We start from the raw sequence: 21,778 nt of genomic DNA, 5'->3' as shown, positions 1-21,778 counted from the left end.
CTTTCTTTGCTTCTTCTCTGACCAAATTATCATTGAGTAGAGACTTGTTCCATTTCCACATGCATGTGGGCTTCATGTTGTTTTTGCTGTTATTGAAGACAAGTCTTAGGCCATGGTGGTCTGACAGGGTGCATGGCATTATTTCAATCTTCTTGTATTAGGTGAGAGTTGTTTTGGGACCAACTATATGGTGAGTTTTGGAGAAGGTACCATGAAGTGCTGAGAAGAAGGTGTATTCTTTTGTTTTAGGGTGAAATGTTCTGTAGATATCCATTTTATTCATAACTTCTATTAGTTTCACTGTGTCTTTGTTTAGTTTCTGTTTCAATGACCTGTCCTTTGGTGAGAGTGGGGTGCTGAAGTCTCCCACTACTATTGTTCATGGTTCAATGTGTGCTTTGAGCTTTAGTAAAGTTTCTCTTATGAGTGTAGGTGTCCTTGCATTTGGCGGATAAATGTTCAGAATTGAGACTTTTCTTGGTGGATTTTCCCTTTGATGAATATGAAGTGTCCTTCCTCATCAAACTTGATAAGTTTTGATTGAAAGTCTATTTTACTGGATATTAGGATGGCAACTCCAGCTTGTTTCTTAGGACCATTTGCTTGGTATTCCTTTTTCCATCCCTTACGCTGAGATAGTGTCTGTCTTTGTTATTGAAGTGAGTTTCTGGTACAGAGCAAAATGCTGGATCTTGTTGGCATGTTCAGTCTGTTAGCTTTTGTCTTTTTTTTTTCATTTTTAAAAAATCTTTTCTTACGTTTATCACAAAATAATCGATATGACCTTTATAAAAATGATTTCTTTTTCAGATTTTACATGCATTTTTTCTTGAACTGCATCATCTGTTGCATCACCTAGAAATGGAGTTACAGACGGCACAAGCGGCCTTGTGGGTGCTGGGAATCGGAAGAGCAGCCAGTCCCCTAAACCTAGGCGCTACCTCTCTAGACTCCATCTCTGAAATAGGATGTTCTTTTTTTTTTTTTCAGTTACTATTGTACTTTATTGTGTTCAACCAAATCACCATGTTACAAAAATAGCAAGCTGCCATAATAAAAAATAAGGCTCCTCTATCCAGCACCAGATAGCATCATTTTACTTTCAAGCCTAGAAATTGCACACTTGTATATAAACCAACCGAAGATGAGGATTGAGAGTTCATCTTGGTGAATTTTTCCTTTGATGAATATGAAGTGTCCTTCCTTATCTTTTTTGATGACTTTTAATTGAAAATTGATTTTATTTGATATTAGAATGGCTACTCCAGCTTGCTTCTTCTGACCATTTGCTTGGAAAGTTGTTTTCCAGCCTTTCACTCTGAGGTAGTGTCTGTCTTTGTGTCTGAGCTGTGTTTCCTGTAGGCAGCAGAATGCAGGGTCCTCGTTGCATATCCAGTTTGTTAATCTATGTCTTTTTATTGGGGAGTTGAGGCCATTGATATTGAGAGATATTGAGGAATAGTGATTATTGCTTCCCGTTATATTCATATTTGGATGTGAGGTTATGTTTGTGTGCTTTCATTCTCTTTGTTTTGTTGCCAAGACGATTAGTTTCTTGCTTCTTCTAGGGTATAGCTTGCCTCCTTATGTTGGGCTTTACCCTTTATTATCCTTTGTAGTGCTGGATTTGTAGAAAGATATTCTGTAAATTTGGCTTTGTCATGGAATATCTTGGTTTCTCCATCTATGTTAATTGAGAGTTTTGCAGGATACAGTAACCTGGGCTGGCATTTGTGTTCTCTTAGGGTCTGTATGACATCTGTCCAGGATCTTCTGGCCTTCATAGTTTCTGGCGAGAAGTCTGGTGTGATTCTGATAGGTCTGCCTTTATATGTTACTTGAGCTTTTTCCCTTACTGCTTTTAATATTCTTTCTTTATTTTGTGCGTTTGGTGTTTTGACTATTATGTGACGGGAGGTGTTTCTTTTCTGGTCCAATCTATTTGGAGTTCTGTAGGCTTCTTGTATGCTTATGGGTATCTCTTTTTTTAGGTTAGGGAAGTTTTCTTCTATGATTTTGTTGAAGATATTTACTGGTCCTTTGAGCTGGGAGTCTTCACTCTCTTCTATACCTATTATCCTTAGGTTTGATCTTCTCATTGAGTCCTGGATTTCCTGTATGTTTTGGACCAGTAGCTTTTTCTGCTTTACATTATCTTTGACAGTTGAGTCAATGATTTCTATGGAATCTTCTGCTCCCGAGATTCTCTCTTCCATCTCTTGTATTCTGTTGGTGAAGCTTGTATCTACAGCTCCTTGTCTTTTCTTTTGATTTTCTATATCCAGGGTTGTTTCCATGTGTTCTTTCTTGATTGCTTCTATTTCCATTTTTAATTCCTTCAACTGTTTGATTGTGTTTTCCCGGAATTCTTTCAGGGATTTTTGTGTCTCCTCTCTATGGGTTTCTACTTGTTTATTTATGTTTTCCTGGAATTCTTTCAGGCATTTTTGCGATTCCTCTCTGTAGGCTTCTACTTGTTCTCTAGGGGAGTTCTCAACGTCTTTCTTGAAGTCCTCCAGCATCATGATCAAATACGATTTTGAAACTAGAACTTGCTTTTCTGGTGTGTTTGGATATTCCATGTTTATTTTGGTGGGAGAATTGGGCTCCGATGGTGATGCCATGTAGTCTTGGTTTCTGTTACTTGGGTTCCTGAGCTTGCCTCTCACCATCAGATTATCTCTAGTGTTACTTTGTTCTGCTATTTCTGACAGTGGCTAGACTGTCCTATAAGCCTGTGTGTCAGGATTGCTGTAGACCTGTTTTCCTGTTTTCTTTCAGCCAGTTATGGGGACAGAGTGTTCTGCTTTCGGGCCTGTAGTTTTTCCTCTCTGCAGGTCTTCAGCTGTTCCTGTGGGCCTGTGTCTTGAGTTCACCAGGCAGGTTTCTTGCAGGGGAAAAGTTGGTCCTACCTGTGGTTCCAAGGCTCAAGTTTGCTCGTGGGGTACTGCCTAAGTCCTCTCCAAGGCGGCAGCAACCGGGAAGATTTGTGCTGCTCTTTCCGGGAGCCTCCGTGCACCAGGGTTCCAGATGGCGTTTGGTGTTTTCCTCTGGCGTCAGGACGTGCGCAGAGTGCAGTCTCTTCTGGCCTCCCAGGCACGCCCGCCTCTCTGAAGGTTCAGCTCTCCCTCCCACAGGATTTGGGTGCAAAGAACTGTTTATCCGTTCTGTTTCCTTCAGGTTCTGGCGGTGTCTCAGGCGCAGGGGTCCTGCCGCTCCTGGGCCCTCCCCTACGGGAACCCAGAGGCCTTATACAGTTGCCTCTTGGGCCAGGGATGTGGGCAGGGGTGGGCAGTGTTGGTGGTCTCCTCCGCTCTGCAGCCTCAGGAGTGCCCACCTCAGAATGTTTTAATTTAAGGGACTTTAACATTCACACATTTTGAGACGCCCTAAGAAATCAAGAGTTTATACTCCCTCTGCATTCTAAACTCTCTCCGATATAAATCATCCACCTAGACCTCTTTCCATTATTTTGGAGCAATTGTTGACTAACAGCTTACAAAGTTGTGAAACAGGCCTCAAGAAATTTGAAATCATACAATTAGATGAACTTTAAAAAATGGAAAACTGGGCATGAACTTAATTTTATCCACACATACAGTAGTTCACAAATCTTGAAAAATATTTAGACATTTTACTATGTGTGTGTATACACATTCACATATATAATATATAAAAATGTAATAAAATATATTTATATTAAAATGTAATATTTTATATATATATACATATATGTGTATATATATTTTTTTACTTTACTTATGACTATATCTTCCCCTCTCTCCTCCAAGTTCCTCCCTCTTTCTCATCCTCCAGTCCTACCTTTCTCCTCAGAAGAATGGGGTCTCCTATGGATATCACCCACCCTTGGCATATCAAGTTGCAGTAGGACCAGATCCATCATTTCCTATACAGCTAGACAAGGCAGCCCAGTTAGCAGGAAGGGATCAAAAGGCAGGCAACATAGTCAGAGACAGCTCCTGCTCCTGGTAAGGATCCCACATGAAGACTAAGCTACATGACTGTTTCATATGTGCATGTCCTATGCATGCTCTCTATTTAGGGATTCAACCTTTGAGCCCCCCACAGGCTCAGGTTAGCTGATGCTTATAAATGTTGCTTAATTTTCTCAGATGAGTTGGTGAGATGCGAGCCATATCCAAATTGTGAAAATACATGGCTTGGGCTGTGCCCAGAGTGTTTCCTGCTAAGTTTAATTCTGGGAATCTTCTAACCTCTGTACAATCTAATCTTCTAAAATGACTGATTCAATATTGCTTTTCTCAGATTCTGCCTAAATTTCCCTGTCTAGCCTCATATGAACTTTGGCCATTTCTTGCTAAAAGTCTAGCTCCTTCTCATTCTGTGACTCATTATGTCTTTACCTGTGTCTAGTTTGTTATTTATGAAACCTGTCTCTGTAAAACTGCCTCCTCTCCTGGTTTACTGCTCTCTCCTAAGTAGGCTTTCTCTCCTATCTGTTCTCCTAAGAGTTTGCCATAGCCTATTCTGTCAAATCCTCCTTTGTTTAATCAGTTTATCTGTCACACAATTAGACATCACTTTCAAATACGGCTGCTCCCTTTTATAAACCAAGTTTACCTTCATTTTTAGGGATTAAATGTCTGTGCTGAGGGAGGGCATGCAAGTCTGTATTCCTGCCAGACCACAGCACTATCCAATGTATGTTTGTACTGTGCAGATCATATCCTTGGATGTAATCCTTTGCCAGAGTACCATGCTGCTGGATTAAAGCCACTCTGCATCTTCTCCCTTTCTAAGTATAAAATTATACATAGTTTAACTTTTACAAGAGAAACAATTATCTCACACATGTAACAGCCCATATGTCCTTATAAAGATCCAACGATACAGTGATCCTTCATAACTAGAGCCCTGATCATCTGTCCTTCAGCAAATGTTCATTTCAGCATAAAGGTTTTCCAGTATGCCAGTCTGATGAATGATCTGTCTTTTATCAGTCAGTAAGTTGAGCTATACACATGAGTGGTTGTACAGGTTATCAGCTCTCTGCATCATATGTGTTGCTGTCTTTTGGCTTCGCTTCCTTCCTTGAATCATGACTTTCATGTGAAAATTCCTCTTATTTAGATTGGATATTTGCCAGTTTGGATGAAACCCGTAGTCCTTCATAAGCTATGGAAATATAGACAAAACCTCTTACCCATTGTAATACATTTTGACTTCTATTTTCATGTTTACACATTTTTCAATGTATGCAGGTTGATTTAACTTAGTAGGTTTCCCGCGCCCCTCCCACCCGCAGTTTCTTTCAGCAGCTGTTTTTCTTGCCTCCTTGGCATTCAAAACATTTAAAGTTAATAAGGCATTATTCAGTCTATTTCTGGGGGTTCTTATTTCCCCTTTTTGTTCATCAAGTTATAATTAGATTTTTATGAATCTCTGTCTCTGTCTCTGTCTCTGTCTCTGTCTCTCTCTCTCTCTCTCTCTCTCTCTCTCCATATATATATTAACCATTTTAACCTTTTAAACTAGACAATTACTTGCAGTTATGATCATCTACATAGCAGTGAGCTGGGCTTTTTACCTATTTAAATAAGAAAAACAAGCCATGTTCCATAAGATTTTAGTAAACAGGAACAGTTAAAATAGGTGTGTCTTCTGAAGGGGCCAATGTGGAGTCCAAGATTCTCATGAGATTATAGTTACATTAGCTATTCCTTAGTATGAGCTAATCCAGGTAGTAAACCTTCTTAATTCATTTAGTTATATGATTAGCTTATTTTTATTTATCCCCTTTATAGCCCAATCACTGCCCCCCTTCTGTCAACTCCTTCCACAATTCTTCCACTCACTCCCCTTCTCCACTGAGAGGGTAAAGTTCCTCTGCTCCTGGTTATCTCCCTACTTTGCCACATCATGTTTCTAGGCACTTTCCCTCCCACTGAGGCCAGATAAGGCAGCCCAAATAGAAGAATATATCTCACAGACAGGTAACAGCTTTTGAGATAACCCTTGCTCAGGTTGTTCAGGATCCACATGAATACTGAAATGCACATCTGCTACATTTATGTTGGTGACCTAGTTTCATCCCCTGTGTGTTCTTTGGTTGGTGATTCAGTCCCTGAGATGTCAGAGATTCCAGGTTAATTGACTCTGTAGATTCCTTATCCCCTTCAGAAATTACAATCCCTTCCCCAGGGTTTCCCATATTCAAAGGATTATTCTCATGGGGACTCTGCCATTAGTATGTGATTACCTTGTTGATCTCCATTCACTCTTCAATGTGTACCATTACCATATTTTTTTACAAATCTTAGAAGGCTGAACTCTTCTAGAGAATGGTCTAGGAATGTCTTGTCTACCATCCCTTTTCAAAGGACCTCTGAACCCACAGTACAAAAAACAAACACATTGACATCTAGAATTATTAGCTACAGTTTATCCTCCTCCTCTTCCCCATTCCCACTCCCCAACCCTGTTTTTTCTCTCCATTTGCCCCTGATCTCTATTGTGGTTCCTCTTTGGTACTGGCTGATTTTGTCTTCCAACTTGACACAAGTTGGAGTTATCATAGAGAAAGGAGCTTCCCTTGAGGAAATGCCTCTGTGAGATCCAGCTGTAAAGCATTTTCTCAATTAGTAATCAAGGGTAGAGGGCCCAGGCCAGTGTGGGTGGTGCCATTACTAGGCTGGTAGTCCTGGTTCTATAAGAAAGCAAGCTGGGCAAGCCAAGGGAAGAAATCCAGTAAGCAGCACCCTCCATGGCCACTGCATCAGTTCCTGCCTCCAAGTTCCTGCCCTGTGTGAGTTCCTGCTCTGACTTCCTTTGGTGATAAAGAGAAATGGGAAGTATAAGCTGAATAAACCCTCTCCTACCCAACTAGCTTCTTAATCATGAAGCTTTGTATAGTAATACAAACCCTGACTAAGACACCTTCTCAGTGAGATTCAAGGGAGTTTCACAGACCCTCCTTATTACTTAGCTTCTTCGGGTCTGTGGATTGTAGTGTAATTATCATGTATTTTATGTCTAATATCCACTTACAAGTCAATATTTTTTTTTGTCTTTCTAGGTCTGGGTTATCTCACTCAGAAAATCTCTTTCTAGTTCTATACATTTGCCTAAGAAATGTCAGGATGGGGGTTGGGGATTTAGCTCAGTGGTAGAGCGTTTGCCTAGCAAGCACAAGGCCCTGGGTTTGGTTCCCAGCTCCGAAAAAAAGAAAAAAAAATGTCAGGATGTCATTTTTTTAAATAGGTGAGTAATATTCTATTGTGTAAATGTATCACATTTTCTCTATCCATTTTTCAAATGAGGGACATATAGATTGTTTCTAGTTTCTGACTATTAAAATAAATATGTCAAGCTGTGCCTCCACCTCTCCCTGCAATAGCAGTGCACACCACCTCCCTACTCCTCAGTTCTGCCTGCTCCCCCAAGAGGCTTACTCCCATCCAGGATACCCAGCAGGGACAGCAACACCCATTTCCCCTGTCTACTTGGACCCTAGGAAGAAACAGAAATCAGGGATCTCCCTTGTTCCATTGGAGTCTTCCTTCTGATCCGTAGCTATCCTGAAATTGAGGATTTACACCCTACTCCTCATCCTACAGTTCTGCCTGCCTCTCTGGAGGCCTACTCCTACCTGGGCCACCTATGACAGCTATCTTCATCTTCTAGTCCACACTTTCACCTGCAATTGAGTATCTACACCTCAACCCAGCCCACAGCTCTGCATGTGCATGGCTTTGGGGAGTGAGGCCAGGCACCATCTTAGACAACAAGACCCAGAGGATGGCTATTCTCCAGGACTATCAGGCCAGCCAACACAGAGACAACCAGATGGGAAGAGGCAAGTGTAAGAAGACCAGTAAAATATGCCACTATCACAACCCATCTTTTCTACTGTAGCAAGCCCTGGATATCCTAACACACATGAAGAGCAGTATTGTGCCCTTAAATCTTATCTCATGAATATGATAGAAGCCTTAAAGATAATATAAATAAATATCTCAAAGAAACACAAGAAAACACAATTAAACAGGTAGAAGCACTTGAAAAGGAAACAAATATATCCCTTAAAGAACTACAGGAAAATACAGTCTAACAGGTAAAGTAAATGAATAAAACAATCTAAGACCTAAAAAAGGAAATAGAAGCAATAAAAAAGGAGGCAACCCTGGAGTTGGAAAACCTAGGAAAGAGAAAAAGAGCTATGAACACAAGCATCACCAACAGAATACACGATGTGAAAACCTCAGGCATAAAAGAAACCATAAAAGAAATTAATACACCAGTCAAAGAAAGTGTCAAATCTAAAATGTTTCTAAATCAAAATATCCAGGAAATTTAGGACCATGATGAAAAGTCCAGTAAGAATAATGAGGAGAGTAAAAGGTGAACATTCCCAGCTCAAAGAATCAGAAAATATTTTCAACAAAATCATAGAAGAAAATTTTCCTAACCTCAAGAAAGACATGGTTATAAAAGGACAAGAATCATACAAAACACCAAGTAGAATGGACCAGAAAGTAAATTCCTTGCACCACATAATAATCAACACTGAATGTACAGAACAAGAAAGAATACTAAGAGATGCAAGCGGAATAGGCCAAGTAACATATAAAGGAAGACCTATTAGAGTTACACATGACTTTTCACCAGAGACAATACAAGCTAGAAAATTCTGGACAGATGCCTTATAGACCCTAAAAGGCCACAGATGCCAGCTTAGACTTTATACCCAACAAAACATTTAATCACCAGAGATGGAAAAACCAACATATTCCATGACAAAACCAAATTTAAACAACGTCTTTCTACAAATCCAGTCCTGCAGAAGATGGTAGAAGGAAAATTCCAATACCCAAGAAATAAATCATCTCAGAGCAAACACATGCACACACACACACACACACACACACACACACACACACACACACACACACATATAACAAAAATAAAACCACTGTTCCACCATTAGCATCGAAAATAAGAGGATCTAAGAATCATTGTTCATTAATATCTCTCAAAATCAATGGACTCAATTCACCCATAAAAAGTCACAGGATCCACTAACAGACTGGATATGTGAACAGGATCCATCATTATGCTGCATACAAGAAACACACTTCAACAACAAAGATGGATGCTACCTCAAGGTAATGGGCTAGGAAAAAGGTTGTCAAGTAAACAGACACAGGGAAAAGCTACAGTAGTCATTCTAATATCGAAGTTTCTTTATGGAAAGTGAGAGGTAGACTTAATGGTAAATATAAGATTATGTATTTGGAATGCTGTTGAAAAATAAACTAGTTTAGCACAGTGACATCCTTGATGTCACTGGCCAGAGGAAGTTGTCTAAGTTTACAATGCCAGTCACGAATTCCTTCCTCTTTGGAAGACCATAAATTCAAGGATGTAGATTTTAATCACTTTTAAGATTTAGGTGTCACTATCATAACTTTGGTAATAAGTTGCCACACTAGACATATTGCTCCATAGGCTTTATAGCTGGATTTGACTATTGATTCCTTCCTGTCTTTGCAGCTGGCATAGCTCCTTCTAGTAGTCTAAGAGACAGTCTATAGAAAGGAGGCTTCTTATTTGGAACCACTAGGCAAATCAGCCTGGCAGTTCTTCAGTAAGATGGGAATTAATCTACCTCAAGGTCCAGATAGATCTAGAGTGGTAATTCTTGGGCATGTATTTGCAGGAAACTTGATTCTACCACAGAGACACTTACTCAACCATGTTTCTTGCTGCTCTATTCCTAATGGCCAGAAATTCAGAATAACTTCAATATCCCTCAAAAGGAGAATGGATAAAGAAATAGCAGTACATTTATACCATGAAGTATTGCTCAGCCTTTTAAAATATGAAATCATGAAACATGTGAGTGAGTGGATGGGACCAGAAAAAGTATCCTGAGTGATTAATATAGATCCCAAAATAGGAATGTGTTTTGTATTTTTTAATAGGTAGATACTAGCTGTTCAATCCAAGATATCCAAGCTACAATCCACAGATCACAAGGGTTAAGAATAGAATAAGGGAAAGGGAGTACAGATATATATCCTAAGGAAAAAATGTAGAATTAATAGTTATGCATGGGTGAATGTGTGTAATAAGATGATCAAGTGGGAACAGAGGAAAGGAGATGAGGGAGGAAATATAGACAGAAACATCTAAAATTAATGGTCATTTGAGGGGTAGTATAGAAACCCAATACATTAGAAACTACCTAAAATATATTGATATAGGAAAGTAATATAAATAAAATTATAAAATAGTGGGGAACACAGAGGCCAAAAAGGCCATCTCATCTTCAAATGAAACTCCCGGTCCTGGGCTTGGGTTACATCTAATTCAGTTGTCTGCTAAAGGGATTATACAGCAATCTCCATCTGACCAGGCTGCATCCAAGAGTATAAATTGCTCTCCACAAATCAGCTGCAAGGCCCCACTGCTGAACACCTACACAACCCCCAGAACCTTCATCTCTATTTGCTAGCATCATTGGCTCAGGAAAGTTTTTGACATACTACAAAAGAAAAAGTTAAACCCTAACCCATCAACAAAACCTATCAAACTCTACCATCTATAGTGATGTCCTGACTGCATGATATGCTAGTTTAATAGTGGCACAAAATGTTACGGAACAACCAGCCAATAAATAAATTGACTTAAGTATTTTCCCTAGTATAGAAACCATACCTCATTCTGCTTGGTGGCCAAGAACTTGATAGAATATGGTCCAAGGACACATTCTTAAACCAAAATACTACTGATCTAAAATTTTAAAATCTAAGAAAGATAATAAAATTTAAAAATAAGAAAATGTGGTAATGAAATTACTCTCTATGACATTGTTATGCTCATAGATCAGTGTCTTGTTCAGTCGTTGTGGAAAGCTTTCCTGTGAAAAGCAGATGGGAACAAATATAGAGACCCACAGCTAAAAATTATACAGAAAGTGAAATATCTGGAAAAATTCATTTCTCGATTGGATACCTGCATCCAATCCCACCACTCAGGGATCAGGGGCTCTATGGAAGAGGAGGCAGAGGAGTGTAAAAACCAAAGGCAGTGGAGGACACAATGAAAGCAGGGCTCTCTAAATAAACACAAGCATAGCTTATATGCATTTACAAAGATTGAAGCAGCATTCACACAGCCTACACAGACCTATACCACATCCTTAGTGTATATACTATGGTTTTCAGCTTGGTGCTTTTGGGATTTATGAATGAGCCATTGTCTGGTCTTTGTCCCTTCTCTTGACCTTTGTTTCCCTTCTGTTTGCCTCTTATTCAATTCTGACATGCGAGCCTTTCTTTGTTTTATTTACATATTATTATTATCCCTTAGAAGCTTATTTTTTCTAATGAGAGAGACAAGTTTAGTAGATATCGATAAATGGAAGGAGGGGAGATAGCGTGAGGAGGAGAGGGATGGAGGGAGGGGAAACTATAATCAGGTTATATTATGTGAGGAAAAAATCAAAGAAAAAGAGAAAAATGAAAAGTAGGAAAAGGAAAGGCCTACTATATTTTATAGGTACAGTTTAAAATGATTTCAAGAAATTAAAAAAATAAAACTCTACATGTTAACCAAAGCACATATTTTGTACAATACAATAATGACTTCCTATTTTTAATTACAGTAGGCTACTGTGTCAAAGAAGGAAACTCAGCAGGAATAGTTTGGACCTAAATTCTTTGACTTAGTCTTAGTACCTAAAGAGTTTTGCTTTTATGATTTACATTGTAACAGGCTTCTATACAAAGTATATGTTGAATATTATATAAATTTGGAAAGCTGTGAACACTACTTATTGTGTAAGAGTACTGAAAGTTAGAGAAGAAAACAGTGTTCACCATGTGCATAATTTTAAAAAAATGTTGACACAAATGAAAAATGACAGCCTATGGTTGAAACACTATCTTGATGTGTATAAATAATGTAGGATTCAGAAACGGTAATTAATTTCCTCAATCAGAGAAGCTGGTGAACACTTCAGTAGTTCTTTACTAAAGTTTTTCTAGTTCCAAAATCTGAATCTGGTTATTAGAAAATTTTAGACTTCATAAGTAGAAGAGAGTAGTAGAATTGCTATGAATTAAAGTCGATGTCAAAATATAATTTGTTCAGCAGCAATAGTATCTAACAAGATACAACTAAAACTTATATTTTAGTATATGAAAAGGACTTGGAAGCATTACATAAAACCTCACATTATTCTCAGATTATAATATTTTGAATACTTGATATGGAGAAAACATTAAGCTGTATTAAATTTCTTCTTCAAAATACTACAGCTAACACTTAATATGTTGATCAGATTTAAATTATAGGAATCTAATTTCAAAACCCCTGTTATTATCCTAGGTCCATAGTTTTTAAATTAAAGTGTATATGTACCAACTAAAAATAATGACACTTTAATATAGAACATAAAGAAAAATAAAATGGATACAAAGAATTAGTCACTGATGGGGAAAATGAGGAATACAAGGGTGTGAAATATAATTAAGTGAAAATTTTGTGAGGATAGTACTCAAAGCATTTAATTCCTAGATTGTTGCTTACTTTTGTCCTGTGAAGCTATTAATCCTGATAATAACAATATTATTTATTTGCTCTTTAAAGTATTGGTAAAAGTCTTATCAACATGAACATATAACATAAGAATTTTCTTAGAAAATAAAACTTTTTAGGGATTTATAAAGATTAAGTCATAAAAGAGACAAAAAATGTATTTAAAGATTTCAATACGTCAATATTCTTCTCCTTGGAAATAATCAGGATAATTGTAATGAAAAGTTCTCACTCTTAATACTGCAAACAGGGAAACACAGAACACAGACTGACAAACCTTAGATAAGCTCTGAATAGAAACATTCTTCAGATTTTTAAAAACAGAATAGATTCTTATGACATTTTTTTTATTTTTTCTTTTATTGGATATTTTATTTATTTACATTTCATATATTATCCTCTTTCCAGGTTTCCCCTCCAGAAACCCGTTATCCCATCCCCCTCCCATTTCTATGAGGGTGCTCCGCCAACCAGCCACTAAGTCCCTCCCACCTCCCTGCCCTGATATTCCCCTACACTAGGACATCAAGCCTTGACAGGACCAAAAAACTCATCTCCCATTGATGCCGAAGGCCATCCTGTGCTACATATGCTCTGGAGCCATAGGTCCATCCCTGTGTTCTCTTGTGATGGTGCTTTAGTCCATGGGAACTCTGGGGTATTTGGTTGATGTTGTTGTTCATCTTATGGGGTTGCAAGCCCCTTCAGCTCCTTCAGTCCTTTCTCTAACTCCTCCACTGGGGACCCTGTTCTCAGTACAATGGTTGGCTGTGAGCATCCCCTGCTGTATTTGTCAGGTCCTGGCAGAGCCCCTCCAGAGACAGCTATATCAGGCTCCTGTGAGCATGCACTTCTTGGCATCCGTAATATTGTCTGGGTTTGGTGGATATATATGGGATGGATCCCCAGGTAGTGCAGTCTCTGGATGGCCTTTCCTTCAGTCTCTGCTCTACACTTTGTCTCTGTATTTCCTCCCGTGAATATTTTTGTTTCCTTTTCTGAGAAGGACTGAAGCATCCACATTTCTGTCTTCCTCCTCCTAGAGCTTCATGTGGTCTGTGAATTGTATCTTGAATAATCTGAGCTTTTGGCCTACTATCCACTTATCAGTGAGTGCATACCCTGTGTGTTCTTTTGTGACTGGGTTACCTCATTCAGGATGATATTGTCTAGTTCCATCCATTTGCCTTAGAACTTCATGAAGTCATTCTTATAATAGATGACTATGTGTAAACACACCACATTTTCTGTATCCATTCCTCTGTTGAAGGACATCTGGGTTCTTTCTAGCTTCTGGCTATTATAAATAAAACTGCTATGAACATAGTGGAGCATGTGTCCTTGTTACATGTTGGAGCATCTTTTGGATATATTATGTGGACAAAGAAATACCAAGATAGTTTTGTTTTTCTAACCTGAAACTTTTAACGAAAAATATATAGTCAGATATTCCATAAAGTTTATCTCATGAAAACTATTGAAGAAAAGTGATGATAGGGCCATTTTCATTGACAGAACAAACACCCAAAAAGAATGTTCATTAACTTGGGGTGAAAGCACTAAAATTTGCAGGGCAACACAATTAATGAATGTAATGTTTGATTCCAATTTTGCTTAGTTTTCAACTGTGTATTGTGTGATGTGGCTGATGATGTTTTCAAGGATCAATTGAATTTTCATTTTAAATTCCAAATAGGCTGTTATAATTTCAGTTTCTAAGCAGTTTTCAGAGTAGACCATCCGCTAGAATAAAAATAATCAAAATACTAATTAAAAGAAAGGTACTTGTATTTGTTGGAGAATGAGGACAGGGTGATTGGTCAGCAGGTAGTGAGTATAGGACATAAGGGTTGGCATGCAAACATGAGGAGCAATATTTGAAAACCAGCCCCTATTTGAATACCAGGTAGATGCAGGGACCTCCCTGCAATTATTGCATATAAGAGGCAGAGCCAGGCAGTCCCTGGACCAAACTGGCTAGTTAGACCACTCATATTAATGAGTCCATGGTACCACCAAAGCACGCCGTGTCTGTACATAAGTAACATAAAACCAGTTACCTGCTTTTCCATGCAAATGTATATACACTTGGAAAAATATGAGCACCCATACAAGTGCTAGCCCATGTATATACATGGAGGAAGACTAAACACACATGGTGTTCGATTAATCATTTAACCAGAATTGGTAATAGTTTTAGGAATAAACAAACATACCAGCCCATCAGCTTTCAAAAGAAAAAAATGGAAATTTAGACATTATAGATTAAGCCCTGAGGAAGTCAGTAAATAAATATTAGAATTCAAGTCCAAGGAAACAAATAGCATGAAAAGTATGCTTAGCCATTGTCATTCTGCCTTTATATATCCCATTCATTTTTCTTTTCATTAGGGAATAAAGATATGTTATACTAAAATTTATTTTCCATGTTGATATGACTATGCTCATTAAAGTTGATGAATATTATAAATTCCTCTTTAATTATAAAAAGCCCCTATCTTCAAGAACTATGGATTAGTGACTAGAACAGCACCCTAAGAAATGTAAGAGAAATAACTCCACCTAAGTTATTAAAATTTATTGTACTTTAAAGTTGCTATGATGGTATGTGCCAAGTGTTCTCATTACGTAAGTGAAGAATGAATAGATAGAAATGTTAATTGAATTTAATTGGAATGATTATTTCTCAGTGTGTGCATATATTATATCATTGCATTATACATCTTTAATATAACCCATAAACTATTTCACAATGTGTTCTATGCATAAAAGCATAACATCTAACATTAAACTCCACAGAAAATATTTTGTAAAATGTGAAAAACATAAATTGTGCTAATAAATTATTATTTTACATTTAAAACATTACTGGCCTTTAATTTATAATAATGTTTTAAAAGTAAAATAATGGTTTTGAAGGTATTTAACATGAGCATCCAAGCATCTAATAAGATGTAAATAAAATATAGAAGGATATGATAGGTTTTTCAGCATTGTAATTCTGAAATATAGTCTTGTCCCCAAATATAATTGTACTATTCAAAAAAACATTTTAAAGATTATTGATGGGCTGAATATATCATATGCATTTGGGTTAAGCTGGCAAAATGGTTCTGTGGGTAAAGGACTCATGCATTCAAGACTGCCAACTCTAGTTGTATCCTAAAATCTCACAAAGTATAAGGAATGTTAAAATTTTTAAATAAATTAAACTAAACAGACATTTATAGTTTTCTTTAATAACTGCAGGTTTTGGTGGCAAACTAAATCTTTGAACATTAAATGAATCAAACAGGAGGTGAGATATGTGTCTGAGACTTTCCACTTCTGTGGTATAGCATTATGACCAAAGGTAATTTGGGGAGAAAAGGATTTATTTCACCTTATAAGTCCAGCAATCAAAAAAATCAGGGCAGGAACTCAGGGCAGGGTCTTAGAGGCATGAACAGAAGTAGAAGCCTCTTTTCTTTACAGAATCCCTTTTCTAAATGAATATCTTGTGTCAAGTTGACACAAAATTAGCCAGCACAACAGTTAATTGTCATGGCATACTGTTCAGTTTTCAGTGATGCTTGATATTCTCTTAGAAAAGTAAACAATATGTGACCCTATTTTTTCTGATCATTTCTGTTAAATATTTCTCTTGTACAGAAAGAAAAAAAATAGCTTCCATCGAGACTAACTCACTTTTATGTTAAAATTCAATTGATAAAAGAATGTATTATGTAAGAAAAGGTTATAAAGTGAACATCTATTATTAGGGCTGTGATAAATTTATCCCAGCATCTGTATACCACATTTTTTCCAGCTTATGTTTTTATTCAGAAATGGTATTTTCTCAAGGCGATAAATTTTACAAAGAAAGCTATTCTCTAGAATTTATTATATCCCTACTGTGTAGTATTGTCTCTTAAAGCACATACAAATCTGGAAAGCTGTTTCCCTGACTTTTTAAATGATTGCCTAATTCTCTTTTCCATTAAACAAAAGAAAAACATCTCTGTATCTACGTAAATAAATCACGGACAACAAATAAAAGTTAGGATGTTTTTAACTTCATGGAATTTAGATTTGGCCATTCTAATTGGCACATTCATTCTTTTTTTTTCTTCTGATATTGTCTGTTACTGGAGTTCTCAACAATCATATTACACTCACTGTAACTTTATGCTGTAACCTTTATGTTCAGACGTTGTAAATACCAAAAGATCATCACAGTGGCTGTGTTAGGCACAGTGCAATCTTTATACATTTGCTAGGTATTTAATTGTAATTGACACCTTTGTTTAAACACAATGGCTTAGATTTTTAAGCATTAATAAAGAAGAAAAAAACAATAAAAGATGTACCAGAACTCACATGATGTTACAGCTTTTTACCACATGTGTTTGTGAGAGATTTAAAAATAAATCTCATATCATATAATAACCAAACCTGGAAATTCAAAAGGAATAATGACAATAATTCCAGACTTAAAATAGCAGGGACTGATGTAATTAAAATGTTCTTCCAAATGCCATACAATATTTTTTATTTTATAAATCAATTAAATTGAATTTATTTTTTTAAAATCATATATATTCTTTAAGGTGCCACTTGTAAATTTAATTATCAGTACATATTTGTCTTTGATTTTAAATTCAATCAAACAAGAATCCAGTAATTTTATCCAGTAGTCATGGGTTTATGCACACAAATTTTTAGTAGGTCAAATATAAACTTCATGGAAAGAAAATTATGTACACTGTATCAACACTTTCTATTGAGGACTCATTAGTCCCAGATAAAACTTAAAATACCAGACCTGATTACTTCAATGGTTCAGGAATGTATGCTGAGGACATTACTCGCCCTAGACTAAAAAATCATAAATGATATGCCATGCTTTGTCAGATCAGCCAATGGGAATGAGTCACAGAGAGCTTATATATGTTTGTGCACATTAAACTCCTCTTTGTAAAACATTGTGACCCCTAGAGATTGAAAGAGATAAATGGAAAAGATGTAGTAAAGATATCTGATGTTAGAATTCATGAAAAGTAACTTAAGGGGAACAAAAAAAATGTAAGTTGATTTTCTGTTTCTCTGCTTCAATGATATTAAGAAGTCAAAGCATCTTTGAAACTGGCTTTGATTCATTTGCAGGTGTAAAAAGTTGGACATGAGTAGTCATGGTGATTGAATAAATCAAAAGGTAATGTGGAAAAAGCACGCCTTTGGGACTGGAAATTTTACAGCAGCCAAATATATGTTTTAAGTCAGAAACTGATTCAAAACTCAGATACAAAGACATAAAATCTCAAAAGTGAAATTACTCGGTTTTTATAAGGTAATAGTTAAATTTTTGTAAACATACAATTTTATTCATATAAATATGTATTTATGTACTTAAAATTTTCTTTTCAAAATCATGTAATAAATAAGATACATTTAATTCTAAATGGAAACTAAGCACTATTTTCTGTCTAGTGTGTATAAGTAATTAGAACGAAAGGACTGATTTTACAGAAATATTTTATGCCTATCACATTTTAAATAAGGATAAATTGCCACGTTTAAGTACATATGAAACTGAAATAGTTTGAGTGTACAGTAACGATTGCCAATTCTTTTCCCCACGAAGTGAAGTATCCATAAGATGGATTTTTCCAAACAGCTGACTAAAAATGTGACTAGCTGCTACTTAAGTTAGTCTCAATTTTCCACCCCAGAACAGATTTCCCATAAGAAGCTGTTTGTAAAGTTTATGTACTATGAACACTTCTGTTAAAAGAATCCATTCCTACGATTAACCTATAATTTCAAACACAAAATTAGGATAGCTACAATTATAGACTGTCATCAAGAAAAATTTACCTGTAATTAGACAAGAACTGGAGAAACAGAATTTAGTGTTTCTGCAGAGTAACATGCAATAATGACAGTAAATCCACAAGTGTCTTAAACCTTCCTAATGTAATGTAAGCTTCACCCATGAAGGTTGGTGTCTTCATGAATCTTCTTCTTCATGAATCTTCAGATGTTTTATTTGCAGTTCTCTGTCATGCTAAAATCTTTCAGAAAAAAATTATTTTTCTTTTGAATAATGGCACTCTCAGTGTAGGGAACACTCATGAGCAAAATATTCCAAATACGAATGGATAATTGCACTTTAATTGCTTGTCTACATTTCATTGTTTTGTGGTCACACAACTGGGAGCAGAGAGTGTAAGCCCACAATCCTTATTAAATATCAGATCATGAGGCTCAATTCGTAACTCTCGTAGACTTCTTTATCCAACATATACAATATTTCTGAACCTTTACATTCTGTACATTTTGTTCAAAGTCTCCAAAATATGATCCAAATAGTGGGAGAGAGAGAATCCATTATTTTCCTTATGGTCAAAGTGCTACCTCATTCTTTCATGTCATAAGTACAAACAACACAGAGACAGAATGTTAATTCCAAATTAACTGGAAGATATTTGAAATAAGTGTTTTTGGAGTTACATGCAACAGTTCTTTTAAGTAATAAAAATAACAGTCACTAGCAATATAGCATAAGTGCTATTAAATGGAAATAGAATGAAATTAATGTTACCACAAAATATCAACAACTATAAAATATAAAGCACAGGAAGTCCATACTTAACAGATAATGCAATAATTTAACATTAATCATACACTTGTGTTATTATAATATAATCCATTCTGTTGGAAACAAATTACCTTAAATGACTTTTTCTCATGGCCACCAATTCATGTAACAGTCAACTATTTATTGATGACTCTACTGTGGTTCAAGTTCCACAGTAGATTGAAAAAATACCTCAAAGGAGATTACAGTTCAGTGGAAAGAAGTTTATTACCTAATTACAAGGGAATAATAACAATGGAGTTAGAAAGTTGCTATGGAAACAGACAATGACATGCTATAAGCATGAAGAACAAAAGTAACCTTTTCAGGGATGAGATTTTTGTCATGGATTAGACTGAAAAGCATAGATCCTTATGTGAGAGAGAAACATCTGATTCTTTTGATTCTCTGCATGGTTCACAGGGAGAGCACTTTTAGATTAGCACACCCCAGCTCAGTGACGGTGCTTCACAAGCTTGTTCTAGGTATAAAAGACTGGATGATTGCATTATAGCTAGTGACATGTGAACAAAATATTGCTTGTGATTTCTTGCTAATATTATTAATGAAGGAGTTTGATTTTTGATTGGATGTGGAGTAGACATGCAGATAATCGGACAGATGCAAGGCAGATGTTGTATATAATACTGATAGTCATCCCATTCTTATACTAGAGCCACACTCTAAAATTCATGAGGAAATTGCAATATTGTCTCTTATTATTTCAAAAATCAATAGTTACATATTATATCAAGAGTCTATATGACAGAAATCAAATTGTAGTTATTCCCAAAATTGATTTTGGGGTATATCCTTTAGACAAAGAAATACTGCTAGTTATTATGCTAGTGAAACAAGAATGAAAGAATTTCATATAAGAGAAACAATTTATACCTTATATCTTATATGTAGTAATATAAACATTAATAACAACATAAAAACTAACCAAAACACATGTAAATGTTGAACTTCACTTTGCTACATCTTTTACAATTCAGTGAAGAAAAAAAAGCACCATGTAGCAGTGAGGAAAACATGTGCAACTTATAGCAAATGAGTTATTAAAACACAACTCTTATAATACATTTATAATATATATTAAACTTAAACTGACTTTTTTTGATTTTATAATTTTTATCAATGCATTGATAGTTTTGAGTTTGATATGTGTTTTGGTCAAATGTATACCCAAAAATCTCTCATCTCTCATGCCCCTTTCCTCTTCCATATCCACTAATTTGTGTATATATATATATATTTTTTTCTAAGCTTTAAGATGAATTTCTGCCGAGCAAATATTATTGGACCCATTGTCTTCCACTATATCATAGATGACTTACCAGGAGCTACACTTTTAGAGAAAACTATTTCTCCCTCTCTCAAGATCTAACAATTTCAGATAGATTCACAGTTAGTGCTGTGACTACTTATTCAACTCTCATCTTCATTTTAATGATAGGAAAACCAAAGTGAATTTCAGGAAATTATATTGAAAAATTGAGGGAAAGCTAATTTAAACAATTCGGGAGAAAGATGTTAAAGTAGTGTGTGAGTAAAATTGTGAACAGCGTGTAAATTCAAATAAGCCAAGGTGATAAAAATTGTGGATATGAGAAAACAGTTTTAAACAAATAAATAAATAAAATTATCAGAATAAGGATGTAAGAATGATAGAACAGAATGTAGAGAGAAGGGTTTTTCATTCTCTAACCATGAGCAAATCACAAAGAAAGCTTTATAGCTGAAGGGGTTTGCAACCCCTAAGAAGAACAACAATATCAAAGAAACAGACCCCCCAGAGCTCCCCACAATTAAACATCCATCCCAAGAGTACACATGGACAGACCCATGGTTCCAACTGCATATGTAGGAGAGGATGGCCTTGACAGGCATCAGTGGGAGGAGAGGTCCTTGGTCCTGTAAAGGATGGATGCCCCAGTGTAGAGGAATGTCATGCCAGGAAGGTGAAAGGGAGTGGATGGATAAATATCTGCCAAATATGGTTTATTGAATTCAATCACTAGAATCCATAAGATAAAGAGATCAACTCTGGTAATTTCTTTTGCCTTTGAAATTCTTACATGCTATGTGGCACCCTTGATGTCCACAGATGCTCATGCATGCGCGCATGCACGCACACACACACACACACACACACACACACAAAGACACAACAAATTAATTATTGAAAATCAAATAATAAATAATGATTAATGGATAAGTGTGCACCTGACTGGGCAACAAATACAGTTGAAGGAAATTGACAACTTATTTTCTTTTAAGCTCTGTGAAATTACTGGAATTGGGCTTTTCTTTTTTGTGCCACTGGTTCTAGATGGATAAATTAATATCAAAATATTGACTCTATTGTTTTGGTTTGTTTTCTAATTAAGATTTTATTCTTGGGGCTCAGTCATTAAAACCACTGACTGTTCTTCCAGAGGTCCAGAGTTCAATTCCCAGAAATTACACGGTGGCTCACAACCTTCTGTAACTGGATCTGATGCCCTCTTCCGGTGTGTCTGAAGACAGCTACAGTATACTCATATAAATAAATTAACCTTTAAATAAAAA

Source organism: Rattus norvegicus, chromosome 7, assembly GCF_036323735.1.
Source record: "Rattus norvegicus strain BN/NHsdMcwi chromosome 7, GRCr8, whole genome shotgun sequence".
Classification (NCBI taxonomy): Eukaryota; Metazoa; Chordata; class Mammalia; order Rodentia; family Muridae; genus Rattus; species Rattus norvegicus.
The sequence above is the reverse complement of the archived record's forward strand: the minus strand, read 5'-3'. Positions refer to the sequence as shown.